The sequence below is a fragment of the Ovis aries genome, chromosome 9 (assembly GCF_016772045.2).
Source record: "Ovis aries strain OAR_USU_Benz2616 breed Rambouillet chromosome 9, ARS-UI_Ramb_v3.0, whole genome shotgun sequence".
Taxonomy (NCBI): domain Eukaryota; kingdom Metazoa; phylum Chordata; class Mammalia; order Artiodactyla; family Bovidae; genus Ovis; species Ovis aries.
Genome location: NC_056062.1, coordinates 55751599 through 55764850, shown reverse-complemented (window position 1 = coordinate 55764850; position 13252 = coordinate 55751599).

Genomic DNA, 13252 nt, shown 5'->3' with positions numbered 1-13252 from the left:
CCCTTTTAAGCATAAAATTTTATAAGTGAAACAAAATTCCCATATCACAATATATAAAACATGTGATATCAACTAAGAATGTCCATAAAATTGTGAATTTTGTCTCCAAGTATTTTTTGGCCCACACAATTGCGTAAAGGTTTTAAAGATTTGTATGGCTCTTGTAAAATATGACTGCATCACTTTATGCTGAACTGATGATGTTTCAGTGATCTCCTTTCAAATACAAGGAAGAAGCTTGATTTAGTTCTTTGTCTTGTTCTTTGAATACAGATCCTATAACCTCTTGCATAGCTCTGTTTGATGGACTTTGAAATTACAGATCATGATCTTTTTAAATAGAGGCAAAGCAGGTGGCACAGTGGTAAAAGAATCTACCTGCCAATGCAGGAGACGCAAGAGATGCGGGTTTGATTCCTGGGTATAGAAGATCCCCTGGAGAAGGAAATGGCAACCCACTTCAGTGCTCTTGCCTGGAAAATTCCATGGACAGAGAAGCCTGGTGGGTTAGGGTCCATGGAGTCACAAAGAATCAGACACGAAGAGCACAAATCCTCTTTGCACTGCACGGTACTTGAGTGTTTGCTTCTTGGCGTCCAGCAAGCACTCTGAGGTGTGAGTTTAACTACAGTGACCTGTACAATTAATAACTTCAGAGAAGCATTAGGGAATATTTTGGGAAGAATGCACAGATGAACTCTATAGGCCCCAGTTGAGCTGTCCCATTGGGCTATGGATAACAGATGACCACATTTATATACTTTGATGGAACAGCTTTTGACTTTCTCCAGGTTTTATGGGAAAAGGATCTTTGTTCTCAGAAGTAAAAACTATGCTGTCACCATGTTGTCAGAATTCTGGAATTGAGTTTTATCTCAAGTGGAAATATTTTGAACTACACTTAAGGTTGGTATGTTTGTCACTTCAGATAGTCTTCTGGAACCACTATCTGTTGGAGACTCCATTCACTTTTCCTGCTAGTCATTGACCTGATCTAAGGTGAATGGCAATATATGGACATCTACCCTTCCATTATCATGGCTCTTCTTTGGAGCATGATAAATATGTGTGAGGTGGTACTTCACAGTGACACACTGTTTGGAATAAAGCTGAAACCTTATGCTAGGAACAATTTTCTACTGAAGAATCTGTGACATGTTTGTATTTGTAGAAACAAATCTGGTAAAAAGCAGAGTAGGAGTCACAGTTCAGGTTTTATCAACACAGTGAACTGGGTGATTTTTTTGACAGGTGACAAACTCATTTATGGTTTGTCCAGGAAACAATCTGATATTGTCCCAGGGATCTTATTTGCATTTTAAATATATAAGTAATATACAGCCAGAGCATTCATTGTCAGTAGTTGCAGAAAACTAATAAATTTTGGAGGTAGCATCTAATCTATTTAAGGGATTTAATTCATCAAAGTTTCTTGATCTCCATATGTCATGTGCCATATGTCTTCCATGAGATAGAGCATATGAATAATCTGTTTTCAAAGGCCAGAGAGTCTTTTCATAAAAAGTATTTACATAATAATTTAAGGGAGATAATTACAACAATAATAATCAAAGTAAATCTATCAGAAGAGTGACTATTTATTTCCAACTGGGAATCAAGATGGCTTCATGGAGGAGAGAAAGCATTATTTATAAAGTTCTAGCTTTACATAGTTCCACATAACAATGGCATTATGCTGGTCTGATCCCCATTTTACATGAACGAATATAAACCTCAGAAATGTTAAGTATTTGCCTAATATAAAATAATGATGATATTTAAAAGGGAGTTGAGGTTAAAGAATGAGTACATGAAGGTGCATTGTACCTTCCTTTGCATGATTCCAAACCTTCTTTCCTGTTTTAATTCACCATTATTAAGGTTTAAAAGTAGAGATAGCAAACCAACCTATAAAACTGCTGTTATTTTATCTCTTTCAGCTATGAGAAAATGGGGACTTAAAATGTGTTAAGTGACTTGATTAATATTAATTAGACAACAAATGCTGGATCTGTACATAGGTCTTTAAAAATCTTTTTATTATGAATATTTTTTTGCTGTTTTTTAAAAAATTGTGTTATGAACACTTAACATGAGATCACCCTCTTAATAAATTTTTAAGTGCACAATAGAGTATTGTTAACTATGGGCACAATTAGTTAGTTAGTTAGTTCAGTGGCTCAGTCGTGTCCAACTCTTTGCAACCCCATAAATCGCAGCACGCCAGGCCTCCCTGTCCATCACCAACTCCCGGAGTTCGCTCAAACTCACGTCCATCGAGTCAGTGATGGCATCCTTCCATCTCAACCTCTGTCGTCCCCTTCTCCTCCTGCCCCCAATCCCTCCCAGCATCAAAGTCTTTTCCAATGAGTCAACTCTTCTCATGAGGTGGCCAAAGTACTGGAGTTTCAGCTTTAGCATCATTCCTTCCAAACAACACCCAGGACTGGTCTCCTTTAGGATGGACTGGTTGGATCTCCTTGCAGTCCAAGGGACTCTCAAGAGTCTTCTCCAACACCACAGTTCAAAAGCATCAATTCTTCGGTGCTCAGCCTTCTTCACAGTCCAACTCACATCCATACATGACCACAGGAAAAACCATAGCCTTGACTAGATGGACCTTTGTCGGCAAAGTAATGTCTCTGCTTTGTTGTATGGCAAATTTCTAGAAATTTTGTGTCTGGTTTGACTGAAATTTTACGCCTGGTGATGGTCAATTCCCTCTTGCTTCGTCTCTGAAGTCCCTGGCCACCACCATTCCAGTTGGGTTCCACGAATTTGACAATTTTAGAGACCTTGTATGAGTGGGATCTTTCATCACCTTCTGTGACTGGCTTATTTCAATTAGCATGATGACCTTCAGGTTCATGCATACTGATGCGTATAGCAGGACTTCCTTCTTCTTTAAAGTTGAATAATATTCCATTGTGTGTGTATGGCACATTTTCTCTATTTATCCATAAATAGACTTTTAGGTTGTTTCCACATTTTGTCTATTGTGAATACTGTTGCAATGAATGCGAGACTGCATATATATCTTTGAGACCCTGATTTTAATTATTTTGGATAAATACCCAAAAGTGGGGTTGCTGGATCATACTGTTCTATTTTTAATATTATTGAAGAAATGCCATACTGTTTCCATAACAATGGCATCATTTTACATTCCCACCAGCAGTATGTTGTGGGTAATTTTAAGCATTCATTGTAGATAAAAAGGTACAGCACATCTGCATGTACCAGTTATTCAACCCAACACTCATTAGCTCACAGCCATGTGTGTGTGTGCTAAGTCACTTCAGCTGTGTCCAACTCTTTGCAACTCTACTGACTGAAGCCCGCCAGACTCCTCTGTCCATGGGATCCTCCAAGCAAGAATATTGGAGTGGTAGCCATTTCCTTCTCCAGGGGTTCTTCCTGATCCAGGGATGGAAGCCATGTCTCCTGTGTCTCCTGCATTGAAAGTGGATTCTTTACTGCTGAGCCCACTGGGGAAGCCCAGCTCACAGCCACACTTGCATTTAATCAACCCCTTTTTACATCTCTCCCTACAAAATTGTTCTGAAGCAATTCACAGACATAATATTTCAAGGGCAAATATTTGATTATTAATATATGTCTCTGAAAGAAAAAAATTCTTGTTAAAGAACCCAGTCATAGTGCTGTGTTCATAATAAGAAAATCTAGTTATGCCTTACATCATCAAATATCTAGTCAGTGTTTTCTCATACATTTTTAAAATTTATTTTTGTTTACTTATAGATATTACATTGCTGGTTTGTTCAAAGTGGGATCCCAACAGGGTGCACCACTTTATTCTGTTTGTAGGTCTTATATATTATTTATTTCATAGGCTATCTTAATTTAAATATTAAAAAATTTTTGAAATTGATTTGTTGAAAAGTTGAGTAATTTGTTTTGTGAATTTTCCTGCTTTCTGGATTTTGCTGACTGCAGTCTCATTTTTCAGAGAAAACCTGTGTCCTCTATTCCCTGTATATTTCCTGTTACTGGTGGCTAGATCAAGAAGCTTGATCCATATTCAGGTTATATTTTTGGCAAGGCTACTTCATAAATGGTGCTCTAAACTTCCTTCAAGAGACTCATAATGTCCAGTTGTCTACTGCTGTGATGTTAGGTGCTACTGAGAGTATTTTCCAAATCTAAAATTTACTTAGGGGTTTGCAAAGTGGTAGTATTTCAATTATTTAATTACATCTTTATATGCTAGTTGGAATACATCCATAGAGAGAATTTTTTCTCCCCGACTTTGAATATCCTCAAGTACAGTTCTTACCGGAAAAACAAGTTATCTGTATGATTCTTTCCCTTTATTTATCAGTTTTAAGAGTAATAAGTTGGCTTCCTAGCATCCTCCAAAGGCAATTTTTTTTTAAAGATCAATGAATTCCTTGATTTTTAACACATTTGACTGATTCTAACCCACTGATGTTATAATTCTTAGTGGTGCTGAGAATGACTCATCTTTGTGCAGTGGGAACCATTTCAAGATGTTTCATGAATCCTTTGATAGTATTCCAAAAAATTTCGATAAATTCCTTACTTTCTGAAATGACAAGTTTTTCAGATTTGTCTTAGAAATTTCCAGCTCTGACTTTTATATCTGTCTTCCTTACATGTTAATTGTCATCACATGTAAGTAATAATTTTATTTAATTATAGACTAATCTCCCATTGTATGCGCATGTATATACACACATACACACACACTCCCTTTGTTAGATAAATGGTTATACAGTGTATATATACTTATTGCTTCCATGACTGTTTTCATTTAACAATATATCCTGGAGATCACATGAGAGAAAGCAGTGATTTTTTTTTTTTTTAAATCAGCTGTATGGTGTTCTATTGTAACTATTTTAGAGTTAATTTTATTAGTCTTGTATTGATGGACATTTAGGTTGTTTCTGGTCTTTACCATTTTAAGTCATGCAATAAATATCCATGTGTATATGTGTTTTCATGGTTATGTTTTAATAGATTCCTAGAGAAGGGGAAAACATGAAAACGTGTAAAATCATTAAACAATGTCAAATTGTTTGTAAAATTTTGCATTCTTTTTAGTCATGCGTATGGGTCTGTTTCCTCATGGTTTTACCAATTAAATATGTGGTTACACTCTTGCTTTTTTTGTCAATGCAATAAATAAGATATAGTATATCTGTGTAATATTTTTGCACTTCTCTTATTATGAGCTATTCTTTCATTTATAAGATTCATATATTAAAGAGTCTTAAACATATGAGGAAGTTTATTGCCTGTATTTCCTTTTATGGAAACTTATCTAGTCACGTCTCTAGTCTGTTATTTAAATAGTGCTGTCGATATTTTAATTTTGCATATGAAATTATATTTTCCATGTGTGATTAACCTCTATGTAGTCAAATTTATTAATAATTTTCCCTATTGCTTCAAGATTTTGAGTGGGAAGAGAGTCTTCCTCACTTCTTGGTTATAGAGAAATTCAGAAATATTTGTACTTGTATAAGTTCATTTTTTAGTTTTAATTTCTAATTCTTTTAGAATTTTCACTGATTTTTGGTGTCAGCAATGAATTCAGTTTCTATTATTTTCATGTTATTATTCAGTTATCCCAGCATCATTTATTAAAGTACCCACATTTCCCACTTGATTTGTTGTTTTTGTTCAGTTGCTAAGTCATGTCTGACTCTGTGACAACATGGACTATAGCATGCCAGGCTCCTCTGTTCTCCACTAACACCAGGAGTGTGCTCAGATTCATGTCCATTGAGTCAGTGATGCTATCTAACTATCTTATCCTCTGCCACCCTTTTCTCCTTTTGCTTTCATCTTTTCTATCATCAAGGTCTTTTCCAATGAGTGGGCTTGATTTGAAGTCCACCTTTGTTGAATACTACATGCAACTGGTGTATTTCTGGTTTCTCTGTTCTTTCTTATTGATCTGCCTGACTATGCATATGCTAACACCACACTAATTATGGAGGCCTTAGATTGACATATATACACTATTGTGTATGAAATAGTGGGAAGTTGCTAAATAACACAGGAAGCCCAGCTCATGCTCTGTGACGACCTAGAGGAGTGAGGTTGGGGGAAGGGAAGGAGGGGAGGGAGGGAAGGGATATATATGTATTGTATGGATATATGGATATATATATGTATATATATCCCAGGTGGTGCTAGTGGTAAAGAACCCTCCTGCCAATGCACGAGACATAAAGGACACAGATTTGATCCCTGAGTCAAGAAGATCCCCTGGAAGAGGGCATGGCAACCCACTCCAGTATTCTTGCCTGGAGAATCTCACAGATAGAGGAGCCTGGTGTGCTATGGTCCATAGGTTTGCAAAGAGTAGGACATGACTGAAGCAACTTAGCATGCATGCATTCATGCATGTATACACACACACACACACACACACACATATAATTATGACTGATTCCCATGACTCACATTGTTGTATGACAGAAACCAACACAAAATTGTAAAGCAGTTTCCCACCAATTAAAAAAATAAATACAATTAAAAAAAAAAGGCATGGCATGGCAAAAAAAATTATGGAGACCTTAGGATATGCTTATATTTCTGAATGAGCCAGCAACCTCCTTCCTCTGCTGTTGCTCTTCCTTTCCAAGTGAATGGAGGTCTTTGAACACAGAATTAAATTCACTGTCTTTTTAGTAGACTCTACTTAGTAGATTCTACTTAGTAGGGTGTCCCAAAAGCAGAATGTTTAGACTCTTTTAAATAGGAAAATAGGAAAGTAGATCTATGAAAGAATGGACAAACAAGGTCAAGAATAATTTTGTTTTGGTATTTGTTTTAATTAAAAGACTAAGAAGAACTAAGCATAAATTGAGACCGTTTAGCTTAAGGGGGGTGATTTCCCTTAGAGAAGTGACGATTATCCTGATTTAGTAATTGAAATTTCCATCATGTGGATCCCTTGATTATTCCTGATAGAATACAGAGAGATACTTTTTGCTTGAAAACAGCTGAAGAATTACTATTTATTAGAGTCAACACCCTTCTAACATCTGATGGTAAACCCTTGGATATTTCCATATAAGATCCAAAGCATGGTGACGTGGTTGCTGTATTGGAATGTGTTGGAGTGTGTGTGTGTGTGTGTGTGTGTGTGTGTGTATACACATATTCTTTACCACTATTCACTAGAATACAGTGAGGTTTACTGTTCTTGTTGTCACTCAAAAATTCAATAATATTTATTAACATGGTAATCTGAGGGAAGAAAACAATAATTATAATGTGAGGAGATCCTAAAGTCTGACAGTTTTAGCTTCAAAGAATTATGCTAAGGAACTATTGGGTTTTCAGACTGACCATTACTGTGATAGGTGATCCTGTTTTTAAAAGCTTGATGGTGCTTGAGTGTAATATCTGTCTGATATCACTATTTTTGGGATGAGTGGGAGGAAGCATCCTTACAGGTTAAAAACAAAAACAATAACTATATCACTGATGAGAAAGAAGTAACGCATCTCTTACTATTTTGGACTGGAATGTTGAAGCACAGAAGTAGTATCATAATTTTGGCATTTTACCAAAGATTTTATGATACTAAAAACTGATTATTAAGTACACTTATCGTATGCCAAATGCTGCATAGGTTTTATGGATCTACATCAAAGTAAGTTAAGGAGACAGAGACAGGTAACGAACAAGACTCTGGAGAGGTGAGGCTGTGTAAGTGCAGGATAGACAGACACTGCACAAGAGCAGGATAGCCATGCTTGATGATGAAGGGAGGGCATCAAAGGCGATACGAATGTCCAGCTTGAAATTTCTGAGGCATTTACTTTTGAAATTTCTTGCATTTTAGAGGCATCACTAACTTTAGCCAACTGGTGCTATTCTAGCATGACTTCTATTTTTTAAAATTGTGAGATTCTTTCCATCTTTCACAAAATTATGGTCACATCTCTTTTTTTAAGTCAATTATTTTAACACCAGAAGTTGATTTTTTTTTCCCTAAAGGAGTTAGTTTACCCTTACCTCATCTGCTCCTTCCCTCTATTTGCTTTCTCAATTAACAGAGAAGCCATTTATAACGGGGTCTAAACAGACACCACAAATTGAAACCATAGCTAATACTCCTCCTACATTCAAAGATCTTGAAGTTCTGCTAATTCTCCGTGAAATATTTATTCAATATGTCCCTTGCTTTCAACTTCAAAGACCACTGCTTTGGTTTAGACTCTTGCATTTCTTCTGTATTACTGCAGTCCATTGAACTGGTCACATGACCTTGTTCCTGCCAGAAATACCCATCAAAATTGAGTTGGGATCAAATCATTCCACAGCCTGAACCCTTTTGCACAAGTTCCAGTAACATCCTTCAAAACCTGGCCAATCTCCAGCCACTTAGCAACACTTCATGGTGGCCTCATCATTCTAATCTTAGCGCTATGTTCTACTTACCCCAAATGACTTTGCTGTTTACTAAACATGCTGTGTATCTTCAGGTCATCATGACTTTTAAACATTCTCTTCTATGCCTGAAATGCCACTGTCTTATAATTCTGCCTCTTAAATTTCTCCTTTCATTTGTGGCCACACTAAAAGATTTTCCTGATTATCCTTGACATCTCTTTATGACTGTCCTCCACCCTGACAAATAAGTTAGAGTGTAAATTTTCGTGTACTTTGCACATACATATACCACATTTATTACACTTGGGGTCACACAGAGTCGGACACTACTGAAGTGACTTAGCAGTAGCATCATTATGGTTTGTAGATTTAACTCCTTGGGAAGACTGATGTCTTTGAAGAAAAGGACTGTGATCCACAAATGTACACACAAAGTTATATATATAATGTGTATGTATATATATATACAATTATTTTCCTTGCCCTTTGCACTTAGCCTGCTGTTTAATGCAAAGTGAAAGAGGAGAGTGAAAAAGTTGGCTTAAAGCTCAACATTCAGAAAACGAAGATCATGGCATCTGGTCCCATCACTTCATGGGAAATAGATGGGGAAACAGTGGAAATAGTGTCAGACTTTATCTTTGGGGGCTCCAAAATCACTGCAGATGGTGACTGCAGCCATGAAACTGAAAGATGCTTACTCCTTGGAAGGAAAGTTATGACCAACCTAGATAGTATATTCAAAAGCAGAGACATTACTTTGCCAACAAAGGTCCATCTAGTCAAGGCTACGGTTTTTCCAGTGGTCATATATGGATGTGAGAGTTGGACCATGAAGAAAGCTGAGCACCGAAGAATTGATGCTTTTGAACTGTGGTGTTGGAGAAGCCTCTTGAGAGTCCCTTGGACTGCAAGGAGTTCCAACCAGTCCATTCTAAAGGAGATCAGTCCTGGGTGTTGTTTGGAAGGAATGATGCTAAAGCTGAAACTCTAGTACTTTGGCCACCTCATATGAAGAGTTGACTCATTGGAAAATACTCTGATGCTGGGAGGGATTGGGGACAGGAGGAGAAGGGGATGACAGAGGATGAGATGGCTGGATGGCATCACCGACTCAATGGACGTGAGTTTGAGTGAATTCCGGGAGATGGTGATGGACAGGGAGGCCTGGTGTGCTGCAATTCATGGGGTTGCAAAGAGTGCTGCAATTCATGGGGTCGCAAAGAGTTGGACACGACTGAATGACTGAACTGAACTGAAGGACTTAATAAAAATTGTAAAATGAATATTGACCCAGTTGGCTACAGGGGACTATATTGATCCAAAGGGGTACATTACTCAGGGTCCAATGAGAAACAGAGGTGCACTTGGATGAAATTCTGATGAGTATTTAGAGACGGGACTATTTGCAAAGTATAGATAAGCAAACCAATGAGGGATGTTTAGGCTCCAGGTACTAGCAAAAAGAGGTGCTAACAACACTCCTAGGCCTGAAGAAATGAGGGGAGAAAGTAGAGCTGTTAAGAGAGGCCAGTGAAAGCTGGAGATGTGAAGGGACCTCTTGGGTAGCTGCAGTGACATCTGACCCCTGCCAGAACTGTGGCCCAGAAGCAGGCGGAAGTGAGGGAGACATTCCTGACCCGCCTTCTCCCACACTCAGATTTCCATTGACTGAGCCCAACCGGAAGCCAGAGAACAGGAGAGCTCAGAGAATAGCCTGTGTGGGACAGAATAAACAGGATAGGAAACTTGCTCAAACCTTAATATTAAATCATAGGTGCCAACCAGTTTCTGGAGCAAAATGCTTATGACACAGCCTCCAGGAAACTAAGTTGCCTGGGGACACATACCTTCATTAAAATCTCGAAATATTTCTCTTATCCACACCCTGTAACGAGAACAGCAAAAATGACAATAGCGACAATAACAATTACCACTTACTATGTACCAGATTCTGTGCTAAACACTTCACACTTTTTGTCATTTATGTCTCATAAACAGTCCCCGTTTTGCAAATGTAAAATAGTCACAGAAGCCAAGTAATTTGCCAGAGGTGCAACTAGTTCATAGAGGAGCTGATGTTGGAAACCAGGTTAATCTGACTCCAAAGCCTCTTAATTCCTAAACTGTGTCAGTGCGGGGAGACTCAATATTCTGGTCAATAGGAAGCCACAGCCTCTTTTAGTAGAATTGTGCGTGGTGAAATTCTCCCCTGAGGCAATCGGCAGGAAATTGTGACTAGCGTCTATGCAAAGGAGACCTAGGGAGGAGGCTGCTATTTTTGACTTAAGTGCCAAGATAGGTTATTTTACTTCCAATGAGAAAAAGAAAGATAAAAACGCTAATCAAATCTGTTGAGCATCAGTTACCTGGGAGAGTTTTAATTAGAAAGTCTCAGTGCACGTGCCTAATGAAACAGTAGTACTGTAATTGAATATAGAGACATGTTGGTAATTAACTGATAATGTAGAATAAATCTTTCACTTAATAACTTTAATTCTATTTGTAGATTATGCATTGATGGAGTTCCCCTTTTCCCCCATATATTAGCGTATAGCAGAGATAAGACGATTTACCTAAAAGATGTATATAGTCAAAGCTATGGTTTTTCCAGTAGTCATATATGAATGTGAGAGTTGGATCATTTTAAACTGTGATGCTAGATAAGACTCTTGAGAGTCACTTGGACTGCAAAGAGATCAAGCCAGTCAATGCTAAAGGAAATCAACCCTGAAAATTCATTGGAAGGATTGATGCTGAAGCTGAAGCTCCAAGAATTTGGCCACCTGTTGGGAAGAACTGACTCACTGGAAAATACCTTGATGTTGGGAAAGATTGAGGGCAGGAGGAGAAAGAGGTGACAGAGGATGGGATGATTGGATGGCATCACCTACTTGATGGACATGAGTTTGAGTAAACTTCAGGAGATAGTGAATGACAGGGAAGCCTGGCATGCTGCAGCTCACGGGGTCACAGAGTCAGCCATGACTTAGTGAGTGAGGGACAGCATCCACTAAAACTTGACTTGGTGCCATGGAATGGTACCCTTCCTTTCCTTTGCCTGCCTCATGAACTAGAGCTATTTAGGTGTGTTTTGTCTCATCAGTTATGGCAATCAAAGCAAAATCAGACATATTTCCTCTTCTTACTTCTTCAGCTCATATGATTTGAATATATGTTTTGTTTTCATAGAGGAAACTGGGCCTCATAGTGCCAGGACTGGTCCATCCAGGTCTGTGCTTCATCCTTGTCCTTTTGGAGGAGGAGCGAGGAAGAGGATGGAGAGAAGCCTGTGATGTTGGGTCATTTGTGCGGGACTCAGGGTGGCTTTGTGACCACCGAATCACTGAACCGGGAGCCCTAACTCACTGAGCAGGGCTCTATGACACTTCCACATCTCTGTCTTACTTTGATCTTGAGCATTCTGGCTATCCAAGGTCTCAGGTAAAAAAAAATTTTTTTTTATAATGTTTCCTTAGTACTTCCAATTCTTGAAGGAGCTGGAAGAAACTGTTAAACTTACTGCTTAATTATTTTTACAGGAAGTAAAAGGCATGGATCATTGCTTAGGATGATTGCCAGACAACCAAACAGATGTTTTGCCAACTTCTGAATTTTGCAGGGGAACATTTTTAAATTCAGGGTATTAGTTTGCAGCCTAGCCTATACTTTCTCATTTGGATTCTTTTTTGTTATTAAACAGCATGTTTACTTCCATGTCTTATTAAAAAACTGCCGACAGAGCGATAATTCTTAGCTCTATTGGTGCTTAAGTTGTTAAAGATGTTAGAATTATTAGTTTAAAAACACAACTTTTATAAAGAAACTTAAAGGAAAAATACTTTTGAATCAAGGATACTATTTTGGTTTTTATCCTCAGCATAATGCTCCACTATTTATTTTAGTGTGGAAAGCTCTTGTGAACTTTATTACAATTGACAAAATTTTCAAGGAGGAGACGAATAATTCAAACATCCTGGAATTGTAAAAGCACCATTTCTTGCTCTCTGACTGTCAAATCATTTTCATTTAATAGCCTTTTATAATCTTTTTTCCATTTTTTTTTGGTATGGTACAGATTCCTTGTCTTAAGTCTCCTTAGGTGATATTGAATTTCTAATTGAAACCGTTTCCTTTTATACTTATTTGTTTGGAAGCTGGGATAAGGAATGCAGATTCCTCATCATCACTCATCATACTCCCTTGATCTTGTTGTGTGTACAATCCAGCCTCTTCATCTTTCTCCCTGTCAGAAAACGTGGGCTTCCTTTAGTATTTTGTTCCTTAATTATTTTATAGTCTGGTATAGCTGGAGCTCAAACAGTTAAGAAGAAAGTCATTTCAATGTCTAAATCATTTTTTACTTAAGCTAAAATTTAGACAAATTGTGAAACTTTCAAAATGGTCTCTGGCATTCAACAGACTGTTTCAGACACGCTGTTGTTTCAGCCTTGTGGGTGACCACATTTGGAAGCAGTGGAGGAGAGAGTTATCATGATGACAGAGCAATAGAAAAACCAGCCACCGTGTAAGGTACGTTCTGCAGCAAGAAATTCTAAAACACAGAGCATTTCACTAAGAAGATACCCTGATGCATGCCAATGCCTACAATATCCTGATACTGCTCTTTTATAAAGTTAATTAATTAATTTGGTTGCATTGGGTCTTTGTCGCAACACACAGGATCTTCCTTGCATCGTGCAGGAACCTTTGTTTCACCGAACAGATTCTCTAGCTATGGTGTCTGGGCTTAGCTGTGCTCCATGGCATGTAGGACTTTAGTTCCCCCACCAGGGATCAAACCTACATCCCCTACACTGAAAGGCAGATTCATAACCACTGACCCACCAGG